Source organism: Vicugna pacos, chromosome 20 (assembly GCF_048564905.1).
Source record: "Vicugna pacos chromosome 20, VicPac4, whole genome shotgun sequence".
Classification (NCBI taxonomy): Eukaryota; Metazoa; Chordata; class Mammalia; order Artiodactyla; family Camelidae; genus Vicugna; species Vicugna pacos.
Genome location: NC_133006.1, coordinates 10022071 through 10034956, shown reverse-complemented (window position 1 = coordinate 10034956; position 12886 = coordinate 10022071).

Here is a 12886-nt window from a genome sequence, read left to right as displayed (position 1 = left end):
TTTTTCTTTTATATAGTGCATGGTATTCCAGTCTGTTGTGCAGTGTACTATAGTTTATTTAATTGGTTCACTATTGGTGGACACTTGGATTCTTTCCAATCCTGCAAACAAATAACCTGGTATAAATGTCATTTTGTATGGAAGCAAGTATATCTATAGGGTGTATGACTAAACATTAGGTTGCTGTGATGTATTTTTGATAGAGATTGCCAAACTGTCCTCTACAGCAGCTGTATTACTATAGTAAAATCTATGGCTAAACTCTAGTTTTTGGTTTGTAAGTGTCAACCATATTATATGAAACAAGATGGGAGGTAGGAAAGTGCAAAGGATTTCAAACCAGGGAACTTGTGCTGGGTTACTGTGCCATCCTGGGCCTCACGTCCCTTATCCATAATGAAAAGCAGTGGGATAAAAGTCCCTTTTACAAAAGCTTTTTAAGATAATAAGAATTGATATCTCCCATCATTAGCAGCACTGCTTCATTTTTAACATTAGCCTAATTCTGTGATCCTTTCTGATACTGAAAAGCAAAGCAAAACCCCTCAACAGCTATTTCTCCTGAAACAAGTTTCCTAAGAACAGTAATGCTGTTAGTCACTTAAATGACACAAAGTGAAACTTGGATGCTCCCTAGAGTGGAATTCAGCCACCAGGTGGTCGGACCAGCTCACAGCATCACCTGTTACTGCAGCTGCGGTATGAGCTGGACGTTGTAGGGCTTGGGTAGCGGCTGGACTACGTGTCATCAGGTGAACAGCCACGCGGCAGTGACTTGATCTGGTCAGGTGCTGCCAGCGCACTGTCTCTGTGGGCAGGCATTGCCAGCCAGCCATGAAGGGCCCTTCTGTCAGATACTCATGCAGGAGAGTGGGCTTTCCAGTGAGGATGTTAAAAGGCATCTGGCTGACGAAGCAGGAGAAGGGGTGATAGTATTAGAAGTAAGCTGAACCTTGCTGTTTTTATTTGAGTCTGCGTGAGTGGGCACTAAGGATTTAGAAAGAAGGCGGCCGCAAAACTAGGATTGCTTAATATTCTGAATTTTTTATTTTGCCCTCTTAATTGCAAAATCACAACCACCTAACATACTTCCAGGAGGTTGGTATTTGGATCTGAATATAGTTATTGGAGGCTATCCTGTTACATAAGTATCTCAGTTTTTTTATGCTGGCTTTGGAAGTTTCAGCAAGAGAGAAGAAGAAAAGCTTTCTGTAGCTCACAGAAAAAGGGAGGAAAGGAGGGAAGAACATACCGTTTGTTGAATGCCTACACTGCCAAACTGAGCTGGCCATTTTACACGTAAGCAAAGACGGAAGCTGGGTTTCTGTTTTCCCATTACAGTTCGCAAAGGCTTTTTGATCTCAAAGTTCTGGGTAGTCTTTCTGACCCAGAAAAATGAAGACCAAACTCAAACAGTGCATTAGGTATATACATTATTATATGACAGGGAGACAACGTTTACTGAGGAGCTGATAGCATTTTAGATGTTGTACAGAACACTGTGGATGCAACAAAATTAATTGTCTCTGTGCAGATGAATCTGCCTAGAACACTGAAGTTATCAAATCTCCATCTCTTCAAAGCCCCACACCTCTATGGCTCCTTATCAGGAAAAAAAACAAACAAACTCACAGATAATAGTTCCCTAGGAGTAAATTTCTTGTCTTATTTTTGCTTTTCATCTCACAGATAAAAATTGCAGTATGAAAAGATAATTCTTCCCAACTGTCAGGATCCATTAGAATTTCTACAGCCTGATGCTCTGTAAGGTAAACATGCCGTTTGCATTTACTGCAGTAAACTCATTGGATTTACATTTTGATTGTCGAACACTGTACAAATTGCACATAATTGCCTTCTCTACGGCTACACTCTTGCTATTTGAAACTTTTGAAAATCTTCCTCATCTGGAATTCGGTAAGAGATTAATCTTCCCATCAAATAAGGGGACAGGAAATTGTCTTTTGCAGTTGTATCCTGTGAGGACACTACTAATTAGAAGCCATTTCCTGCTCTCTGACCACTTTCTTGCAGCCCTCCCTGGAGGTCCAACAGAGGCCACGTGACAAGCTCTTGAGCTGAAGCCCTTGGCGGTCAGCAGCACTTGTCTCTGTGCCGTGTTTGGAGATGGTAGGAATTCAAATCATTTCCAGATCTGTGCTGTCTGTAGAGGAGGGTTTCTCAGTCTTGACACTATTGAGATTTCAGGCCAGAAAATCTTTTGTGGCAGGGGCCGTCCTGTGCATTGTAGGATGGTTAGCAGTCCCCCTGGCCTCTGCCCACTGAAGGCTAGTAGCAGCCCCTGAAGTCTGACAACCAAACATCTCCTGGCATTGCCCAAGGTCCCCGGGGAGAGCAGAATCACCCCTGCTTGCGAATCCCTGCTCCAGAGCCACCAGACTCACGTAAAGTAGCCAAATGAGGTTGCGCTCAAGGTCAATGTTAAAATACATCTTCCCTGACTCCATAGAGAAAAACTGGTTCACCCATCAGCTCCTGTTCCAAAAGTTCTCTCTGGTTGGATGGAATCAGAACAGAGGCTTGCCTTCTCTGACTCAATCTTCCTGCTTGTATAGGAAAGGCAGTGCTAACTTTCATTCAGAGGTTTCTAGAGGCCAGGTCTTCTTTTCTTCCCAATACCTGCTGCTGGTGGCCTAAAGACAGTACGTGTGACTTCCAAGGATGGCAGTGAAATTTAAGTTTGGGATTGGTAAGAATTCGAATTAATATATTCCTCAGTTTCCATTGTCGTGTTTGAATGAGCGCAAAGGAAAATACAATTATTTATTTATTTATTTATTTATTTATTTATTTATTTATTTATTTATGTGAAGGTAGATTTATTCAGAGAGATACATTGAAAAGCAAAAGAAAGGCCACGAGGTGTGGGGATTGGGTGCTCAGATTAAAAGTAGGTACACATTCCATAGACAGAGTGCGGGCTGTTTCTGAAGAGAGAGGGGCGGCCGTGAGGCACTGTGTTGCTGGGTTTTATGGGCTTGGTGGCTTCATATGCTAATAAGTGGAAAGACCAGTCTAAGGGGAAGGGGCTGGGATTCCCAGGAAGCTGGCCATTTCCCACTCTTTGACCTTTTGTGGCTAGCCTTGGGAGAAAATACAATTACTTAGATCTTTCAAACATGCGCTTGCTGTTTTGAATGGAGATTGTTCTGTAGTTGGAGGGTAAGAGACAACGCGCCCCAACACTCAGTAGTAGTACATTTCTTCAGTCGGGTGGTCCACCACACACACGGTAGCCACTGGGACACTACGCGGGCTTATTTATTTTATATCTTCCTCCCACTTGGAGATGTCAGCGTCCACATGGCAGGAACCACGTCTGTTTCCTCTGTGTGTCCTCATCATCTCATACAGTCATGGAACACACTGGGCCGACAACACTGGACTATAAATTCCACGAGAGCGGAACTGTTTTTAGTTGTGTTCTCACTGTTTTTCTCCGGGTCCTAGCACAGTGCCTGGCTCATAACAGGCATTCAACACGGGTTTGTGGACCAAATGCATGACCAGGAGCCATGCTGGAAAACCAGTTGAATCCTGGCTGCACAGGTCAAAGGAATGATGGTTCAGATGAATCCAAACGAACTCACTTTAATTTGTTTCCCCTTTTGGGGGAAAAGGATTTTTCTTTTTAAATTTGCTTCCTATATAGGCAACCCCAAAGAAAATCCAGTGTTTACAAAAGCACCCAACACATTCTGGCAACTCAGTGCACACTGGTGCAAACATGGTTTCTCCTGATGGATGAAGTTTTCTCTATCTAATTCGGCTGCAACAAATGAACATGCATGTTTATTTTATTTTATTTAGAACCCTCCTCCCCCCCCACCGCCATGTTTTGTTTTTAAAGGCAGTTTAGATAGTGGTGAGTGTGCAGATACCCTAGCCTGACTGCCAGAGTTCGCATCCTGGCTTCAGTATTTATTAGATGTGTGACTTTCAAAAACTGCTTAACTTTGCTGTCCTTTAATTTTCTTATCTAATAGATACCCAAGTTAAGAAATACTACCCACCTCATAAAGATAATAGGAGGATTAAGTGAGTAAAAATGAATAAATGTGCTTAAAACTTCTAAATGGCATTCTGTGTTAAAGAGTACTTTTTTGACACAGATATTTGATCTGAAAAGTACTATGATACATATACATGCACACACTTAGGTTTTATACACACACACACACATACACACACGTATATATTCCAGGTAGAGCAATTAGATGAATTCTTGTTTCCCCAACTTTAAACATATGTGCAATTGATAAAAAGCAAAACCCCACTCTACAGAAAATTCTAGAGAAAGAATATCCAAGTTGTCAGCTTTTGAAGGCACGGAAGGAAGCCTCACGCCATTGAGAGACATAGCTGGTGGCCTCGTGGCTTTAGCAAAAATGAGATGCTAATGAAGAATGCAAAGGGAACAGCTTTAGGGGAAACAAAGGAATAACGTAGCAGAAATTGCAGACTCGGGGCCTTCCATTTTGTAAATATTTGGGTTGGTGGAAATTTGTTAATTGAGGCAATTGATTTTCACCTGAAAATGGTAGCAATATCTAATTCATTAAAGCCTGAAATAACATCCTTTGGGCCAAATGGGGTTATTTCATTCTTAACCTCTTAGTGATATATTAACAGCAGGAAAGCATTTGGACGCATATCTTAAAAAGTGCCACATTAACAGGAATTCACGCTGGAAAAAAATTTTTAAAAGAACCCAAATCTGCACCTGCATTTGCTCTAAGAGGAGAGAACAACCTCCCCCCCCCCCCACCCCGTCTCCAACCCCTGTCCTCCTCTTTGGCAGTATTTTAAGGTCTGTGTTTAATATTGCCGAGCCTACTTGAGTGATAAATGTAACTGTATAAAAATTACTTATTACAAGCTGTCATGTTGCCTCACTCACACCGGCTGGGCTGCAGGCATTGTACATAAAACTTGAATCTCTACCTTGACAGCGTCAGCCGCACTGGCTTTAAAGTAAAATGCTTTCAGTCATGAATACAAAACATAATTTACCTTTTCATAATACTTCAGTTTGAAACAAGTTGGAAAGCTCGTGTTACCGTCAGACCGGTGCCTGAGCCCAGTGGAGAGCGAGCAAATTCCAAGCTGTCACCTGAAAGGCACTGCTGCTCCCCTGCCGTCCCTTTGAAGCAAACTTAAGCTGCTAAATTGTGGGGCCTCTATAATTTTGAAAGTCGCATTTATGTGTAATTCCTTTTTGCAACTCCGCAGTGACAACACGTTGTCAGGGCGGATTAGCTGGTTTTCTAAACTGGTATTTGTATTGGAATTCCTGGCCGAATGGCCTCTCCCCTGGAAGCTCTCAGACCCCTTCTAGCAAGTGTTAGTTGGAGAGGTCAGAAAGCAGGCACGGATGCACACCTGCTCCCACAAGATGAAGCCCTTCCCCGTTAGCAAACACAGCCCGGTCCACCAGTGAGAACACCTTTCATATAAGTGATATCATATATAAATTCGGAGGAGGGGAGGGATTAATTAGGAGTTTGGGATTTGCAGATACTAACCACTATAAAGAAGTAAGCAACAAGGTTATACTGTTATAGCACAGGGGAACTATATTCAATATCTTGTAATAATCTATTATGAAAACTAATATATACATTAAAAAATATATATGTCAGAACACCTTTCAAACCAGTGGCTCAGCCCTGCGAGTGAGGCCCCGCCGGCCGGGGACTCGTGGGTTACTTCCAAGTCTCTGCTCAGTGGAGCCGCTGACTACAACCTGCGGATGTCAGCCGGATGGAAATCGGATGTGAAGGTTGCAAGCAGCCTCTGCGCAGCGCCGCTGATTCGTTGTGACTGCTTGCATGGCTGGTCCTGATGCAGACAGTATGTGAGGCTGCGTCCGCGGGGGCGTCTGCCCACCAGCCTCCGCGCCACGTCGGCGGCCCGCGCCCCCACCAGCGCGCGGCGGCCACGGAGCCGCAGATGCCCCCCGTTAGCCCAATTCCTTCTGACAATGTTCACATTCAGTTAGGGCCCAGAGTGCTTGTACTTGTCAGTTGGGATAAATGATGAAGAAAGCAGCCCCGCCGCGGAGAGCGAAACAGAGCGGCCGCTGGAAGGACCCCGCTCGCCCGCGCCCGCCTGCTCCGTTCCCGGGCCCCCGTCCTTAGGACGCCGGCCCTGCCTCGCAGCTTCTCCTCCACGCGCCCGACAGTGAAGGCTGGGGAAGAGACAGCCGACCTGCAGGGGCATGCGGTATCACGAGCTGTTCTCTTTTTGAAATTTTAGAACAAGTGAAACTCATTCTGTAGGAGAGCAATGAGGGCAGGGAGATTCCCACTGCTTAGACAACGCCCCTAAGATGTGAGGTTTGGATTTCGTAGTTTGTCTGCTTGTCTATACAGCGCCTTTCACTAAGGAACTTAAAGCACCATCCAAACACTACTTGTCCTCTACGTAAAAGCCCCACCCGTGAGCGTGGTAGCCTTTTAACAGCGGTTTGAAGGTTTTCCACCACGGAGCTCCAGCTCTTTCTCGGGACACACTCCTCCCATCCCCAGAGGTGCTTGTCTTAGGCACGCGTCCTCCATGCCCGACCTCCCAGCCTCCCAGCGAGTCATTACACCTGGTGTGCCGGCCCTCCACCTCCTTGTCCTTCAGTGCTGCTTTCTCTGGTGGATGGACACAAGTCTTTCTGTATCGTATGCAGTAATAAAGGCAGGTAGAGCAAACCCCAAGATAAAGAGGCAAAGCCACACCCTTCTAGGGGGCGCCTCTTGTTCCAGATACTTCCTCAGCCATCAGACACCTGTAATAAAATGTCCTGCCACATCATGTCAGGCCGTTCCCCATTTCAACATGTATTCGTTGATACAGATGCTGCCAGTGGACTCTTCTCCTGCTATGTTAGCTCTTCTGTGTACATCAGTATAATTTCACTAGGACAGTGCGTCCTTTTCAATGTATGGAACCTCTAGCTAGCGCCTGTTTGAACTTAGAAGCGTATGTTAGCGGTTGCTGGGTCTAGAGGATTTGTTTTATGTGAGGTCTTGAATGAGTCCTAACTAGGTATGAATGTATGCTGAATGATGTTTGATCGTTTTCAGGCATTAATTAATTTTTTTTAAGTATCTAAAGAGTGAATGGATTCTTACTGGGCTCTGAAATAAAACTAGTAGGAGGTAGCTGTCCTAGATCAGTGGTTCTCAGATCTGCATTTCTTTTGTCCTACTGAAACCACACTTACTCACCTGCACCTTTTTAAGTGTTCTACTAATTTCTTCTAAATGTATAGTAATATTGCAGTAATTTAATGTAGAACATTATTTTGGAGATCACTTCTGATGGCCCCTGTTCATAAACATGCCTCTGAACCAGGTAAACTGATTATTTCAAATACAAATTAAATTCTTTCCAAGCGTGTAAATCATTGTCACATGCATAGCTATATCAGAGCGTATAGCTCAACGGGATGAAAATAGGGTCAGCTGGAATGCAGGAGCACCTATTCATTCAATAAGAATTAATTCAGAATCCACTCTGGGTTGAATATCTCTTACTAGGTGCCAAGGAAGAGAAAAGGCAGTAGTTGGTGGGAAAATAAGCCCATGTTATTTACTGCCAAATTGAACAATATGTTAGTAAGTACTGTAGAAGCTTAGAGAAGGTAAGATGTGAGTACAATTTGGAAAAGCAGAGTGGAAGGGGGAAGGGGTGCAGCAGACACAGTGTTTGCTGTTGAAACTGAAGGCAGTATGTTTGGAAGACCCCAAGGAGATCAGCTTGATTGGAGCGAGAAACTTGGGCAGAGACAAATGGAAGATACAGTTGTTCAAATGGGTTTTGAAGAAATGTAATGGTAGAGGAGATGTTGAGTGGGCTGGATTTATCCTAAAAACCATAGTGAATCAAAAATTCACCTCCCTGATGGAAGTGGGGGGGGTTGGGAGGGAGGGAATTAACATTTATTGAACACTGATATGTGCTAATTATCAGTCTAAGTATATTTTCTCATCAAACCTTGTAATGTTGAGGATGAAGTGAGTCTATTTACTCAAGTTTTCCTATGAATGCTGAGGCAGAGAGAAAATTGATTCCTCCTCTAAGGCTGTTCCGCAGATTCTAGAAACAGAAGCTGAATCGTAGACTATGTGGCATCTGCACTAGTCTCTAGGGTCTTTTGGGGGAGCCTTTGAGAGATTTGTGGCTCATCGTTTAAATATCATGGCTCTCTAGTTTGTAGAACGTGCCAGTTAGAACAGACTGGACAGAGAGCTGATTTAACACCTAACCTAGAAGAGCCTCTTAGCATCAGCTTGCACCTTGCAATAGCTGGAGTAGATTAAAGTGATAGATCAAGAAAAGGAGTATGGTTGTTTAGTTCCAAATAGTGTTGCATTTAGACTCTCATCTCTTGACCTTAAGCACTTTTGAAATTTTTCCTTCAGCGCTTCATTGTTGCTTTCTAGTCATTATGAAACTTTCAGGAGGGACACACTGGTCTTGGAGTATTGTTACCGGGATAACGTTCATGGTCGGGCACGTTGACAACCCGTGGAATGTGCCTGGCAGACCTCCTGTGAAGAGAGAGGTAATTGACCAAGGGCCCCAGATGCTGAGCTTTGAAATCCAGTGCCACGTTTGCCCCAAGGCTACACTGCCCCTGGGCTGCTCCTGCAAAGGCAGAGTGCTGCAGGGGGACGAAAGTTCCTGGGAGACACTGGACTTCTTTGTCAGCCGACTTTGCCTGAAGGATGTGGCCAGGCTTTGGCCCCGCCTTTCTGAGACTGCGGGGGCCGTCTGGGTCAGCTCTGCTCAGGGCTCTCTCGCTCTCTCCTTTCCTCACGGTCCGATGGCTCCCCTGACCTTTTCGGACGCCCTCCCCGTTTCCTTTCACACAAGCACTTCCCCTAATAAAATTCTTACACATTTAACCTCGTTTTGGATTCTGCTTCTCAAAAAACCCAGACTAACAGAGACATTACTACAACCATTCATTTTCTCAAACATCTAAAATGTGGTAAATAAACATAAGAGCTAAGTAGGAAATTGATAAATGGCTTCGAATCAAGTCCACGCAAGAATATTTTAAGAGTGAAGTTTTAGATTTTTTCTTGATTTGCCCATGAATCTTTTATTTTTGAAAAAAAATTATGTACCACTATAAAAATATTTTGAAAAAAGGAAAATGTCTGTGATTGCCTAACCACAAAATTTATTCTCATTTTTGCATATAACTTATTAGGTCTTGGCTCTATCTATATATGTGTATTTTATGTAATTGGCTAATACATGTGTATCATTTTATTGTCTACTTTTTTAGTTAATAAACATTTTCCATGTGTCCACATGGTTTGAATATCTGTTTAATGACTATGGGATAACATGATAGTTCCAAATTTCATATTTGTTATATTATTCTCCTATAGTAAGCTTTTGCATTGCTTTCACCTCCACGCCCCATTATAAGTATTCTGCTATGCTCTTGCTTAAAACATTTTGGTTATGTTGAAATATTTTCTGAGCATAAATTCCCAAGCTAGGGTTTCCAGGGCCAAAGGAAATGATAATCTTTATGTCACAAGCTGTACTGGGCTGTTTTGCTTTTCCAAAAGTGTAGCATCAACGTAAAATGAGAATTCCAAATTCAGCTTCCCTTCACCAGCGCTTGCGTCTTGGGTATTACATAATGTTTTTCTCCTCTGTTAACCTTAAAAAAATGCTGTATGCCTTCTTTGATTTGTGTTTATTTAATTATTAACACAGATAAACTTTTGAATTGATATATAGTCTAGAGTAAAAAGAAAAAATTACATTTAGTGAAATCAAAAGCATCGACAGTAGAGCTGAATGTTGTTATCAAAACAGGAATAAATGACAGTTTTTTCATTGAAAGAATACTTGCTTTGTACTTTTAAAGCAGTGTTTTTTGCCTTGAATGTCTGATTTTTAAAAAATGTTAATGAAAGACTGTTTTACATATATCAGATGATGAGAATAATTACAAAAGAGCCATTATTACACAGGGTAGAAATAAAATCATTTATCTAGGGGCTGCTGAGATGTTTTCTTCTAAGTAAGTGTTCCTAGAATGCCTGGCTTTTTGTTTTTATCTCTAGCTTTGTGATTTTACTGCAGCCATTAAGTATTCTAAGTTGTTCTTTCTCTTGTCAGCTTCTATCAATGAATCTGTTTTTTATATTATTTATCAGGATTACTGTATACTAGGCACTATCTCATCTAATCTTCAGAAAAACCTTATGTAATAGATGGGTGCAGTCATCTACTGCTTTCTAGCCAGCATCACTTTATTATAAGCCCTCAGCTGCAGTGTCCTCTAAGTCTAAAATTTTACAGGTGTGTTCAAGGCACTTTAAGCATTAACTAACGCTTTGCTCAAATTCTGGTTCCAAGCCACTTCCGTGTTTTAGGTTTCTGTTGCAACAACACTACATTTTCATTACCAAAGTCTGTACTGGTTATCTGTTGCTGTAGAACAGATGTCCCCACGGCTTTGCGGATGGAGAACAACACACATTTACCCCACAGTTTCTGAGAGCCAGGCATCCCGGGGTGGTGTAGCTGGGTGGTTCTGGCTCAGGATCTCCGCAAGGCTGCGACCATGGTATTAGCCTGGGTACAGTCATCTCGAGGCACAGCCGGAGAAGAGCCACTTTCGAGCCCAATCACACAGCTCTTTTTAGGACACAGAAGACCCCCTTCCAAGTGCACTCGCTTGGTTGTTAACAGTCCTCAGGTCTTTGCTACACTGGCTTCTCCGTGAGGCTGCTTGCTCCCCCTATAACGAAGGGTGACGTTCAGGCGGAAGCTGGGGTCCTCTTCCAGGATGAGAAGCCCCACCTGAGACAACTTCGTTAAGAGGACTTGAACAGATGTTGGTTAACAAACACTAAAATCACTGTGCCCCCGGAGCACAGCTGTACCAGGCAGGTGATACTTTTTCAAGGGGAAGTTGAGAGGCGCATCTGTAATTTCTCCGACATGTAACAGATCTTTGCATATATGTGGCAGTGAAGAAGCCTCAAGTGATTTTATGACAGGTTCAAGTTTTCAGGACAGCTTTCGTATTTATTTCCTGGGTGTTTCTCCTGCTCTGTGGGACACTAACACCGTGAGAGGTTCAGTGGAAAAATAAAGTGCTGTGAGTAAATGAGCTTGTGAAATGCAGAGTAATCTGTTTGTGCTGGACATAGTCATAAACCGACAAAAATCAATGGATTTGTGTCGTTGTAGCTGTGGCCCCAGATGAGTTGCTGCCTCCCAGGGAAGTGGGCATCAGGTGGAAAGGCTTTCTCTAGGCTCTGCCATAAGGAGTTTAACAAAACCAAAACCAAAACCAAACAAAGAGCAGGATTCCCAGTTAAACTTGAATTTCAGATGAACAATAAAGGGTTTTTTAGTGTAAGTATGTCTGAATGAAATATTTGGATGTGAACATACTTATGCTGTATTTTACCTGGCAGCAGGTACCTGCTAATCCCAGAACCTTTTACGTAGTGTGCTTTTGATACATGCTTCTTGATCAATAGATGTCGATGTTACAGAAGACAGAAGTCCTCCAAACTAATCAGGCCCTGGCCAAGGATTGCTCTAGGCAGAATGCGTCAGAGACCATAAGCTTTCCTGAGGCCTCACACTCGGTCTCTACAGGCCCCCTTCATCTTAACTTCCTTCTTCTTCTTTTTTTTTTTTTCATTTTTATTTTCTTTTAATTGAAGTATACTTGATCTACAATGTGTTAGTTTCAGGTGTGCAGCAAAGTGATTCAGTAATACATATGTGTATATATACTCTTTTTCATATTCTTTTCCATTATAGTTTATTATAAGATATTGAATATAGTTCCCTGTGCTATACTGTAGGACCTTGTTGTTTATCTATTTTATATATAGTAGTTTGCATCTGCTAATCCCAAAGTCCTAATTTATCCCTCCCCTGCCTTTCCCCTTTGGTAACCCTAAGTTTGTTTTCTATGTCTGTGAGTCTCTTTATGTTTTAAAAATAAATTCCTTTGTGTCATTTGTTATATTCCATGTATGTGATATCATATGATATTTGTCTTTCTCTGCCTGACTTACTTCACTTAGTATGATAGTCACTAGGTCCATCCATACTGCTGCAAATGGCATTATTTCATTGTTTTTCATGGCCTAGTAGTGTTCAGTTGTATAAATATACCACAACTTCTTAATCCATTGATCTGTCGATGGACATTTAGGTTGCTTCCACGTCTTGGCTATTGTAAATAGTGCTGCTGTGAACATTAGGGTGCGTGTATCTTTTCGAATTGGAGTTTTCTCCAGGTATATGCCCAGGACTGGGAATGCTGGATCATAGGGTAACTCTACTTTTAGTTTTTTAAAGACTCTCCATAGTGGCTGCACCAATTTGCATTCCCACCAACAGTGTGGGAGGGTTCCCTTTTCTTCACACCCTCGCCAGCATTTATTGTTTGTGGTCCTAACTTCCTTCTTATCATCAAAGTGTATCTATTTCTTGTTTCCTTTGGGCTATGTATTTGCTAGGGAGTCTGGAGAGAAGGGTTGAGTCAAGAATTTAAGTTTTGGATAGAAGTAGGTTCGAATTGTAGTTCTACCCATGGGCAGCAGTGAGACCTTGGTCATCCAGGCCGCTCACGCCTCGGCTTCCTCGCCTGTGCAACGGCAGCGAATAGTGACTTACTCCTGGGAGGGTTCATTAGGGTTGGAGCTGATGAGTACTGAGTGCTCATCCCAGTGCCTGGAACACAGAAGACATTAAAATGCAGTATAACTGTCATTGTACCGGTTGATGGGTGAGACACAGAAATGACTTCTTGGTAACATGATGTGGCTATTCATGGAACAGGGGAAAAGGTCTTTTAACCAATTAAGGC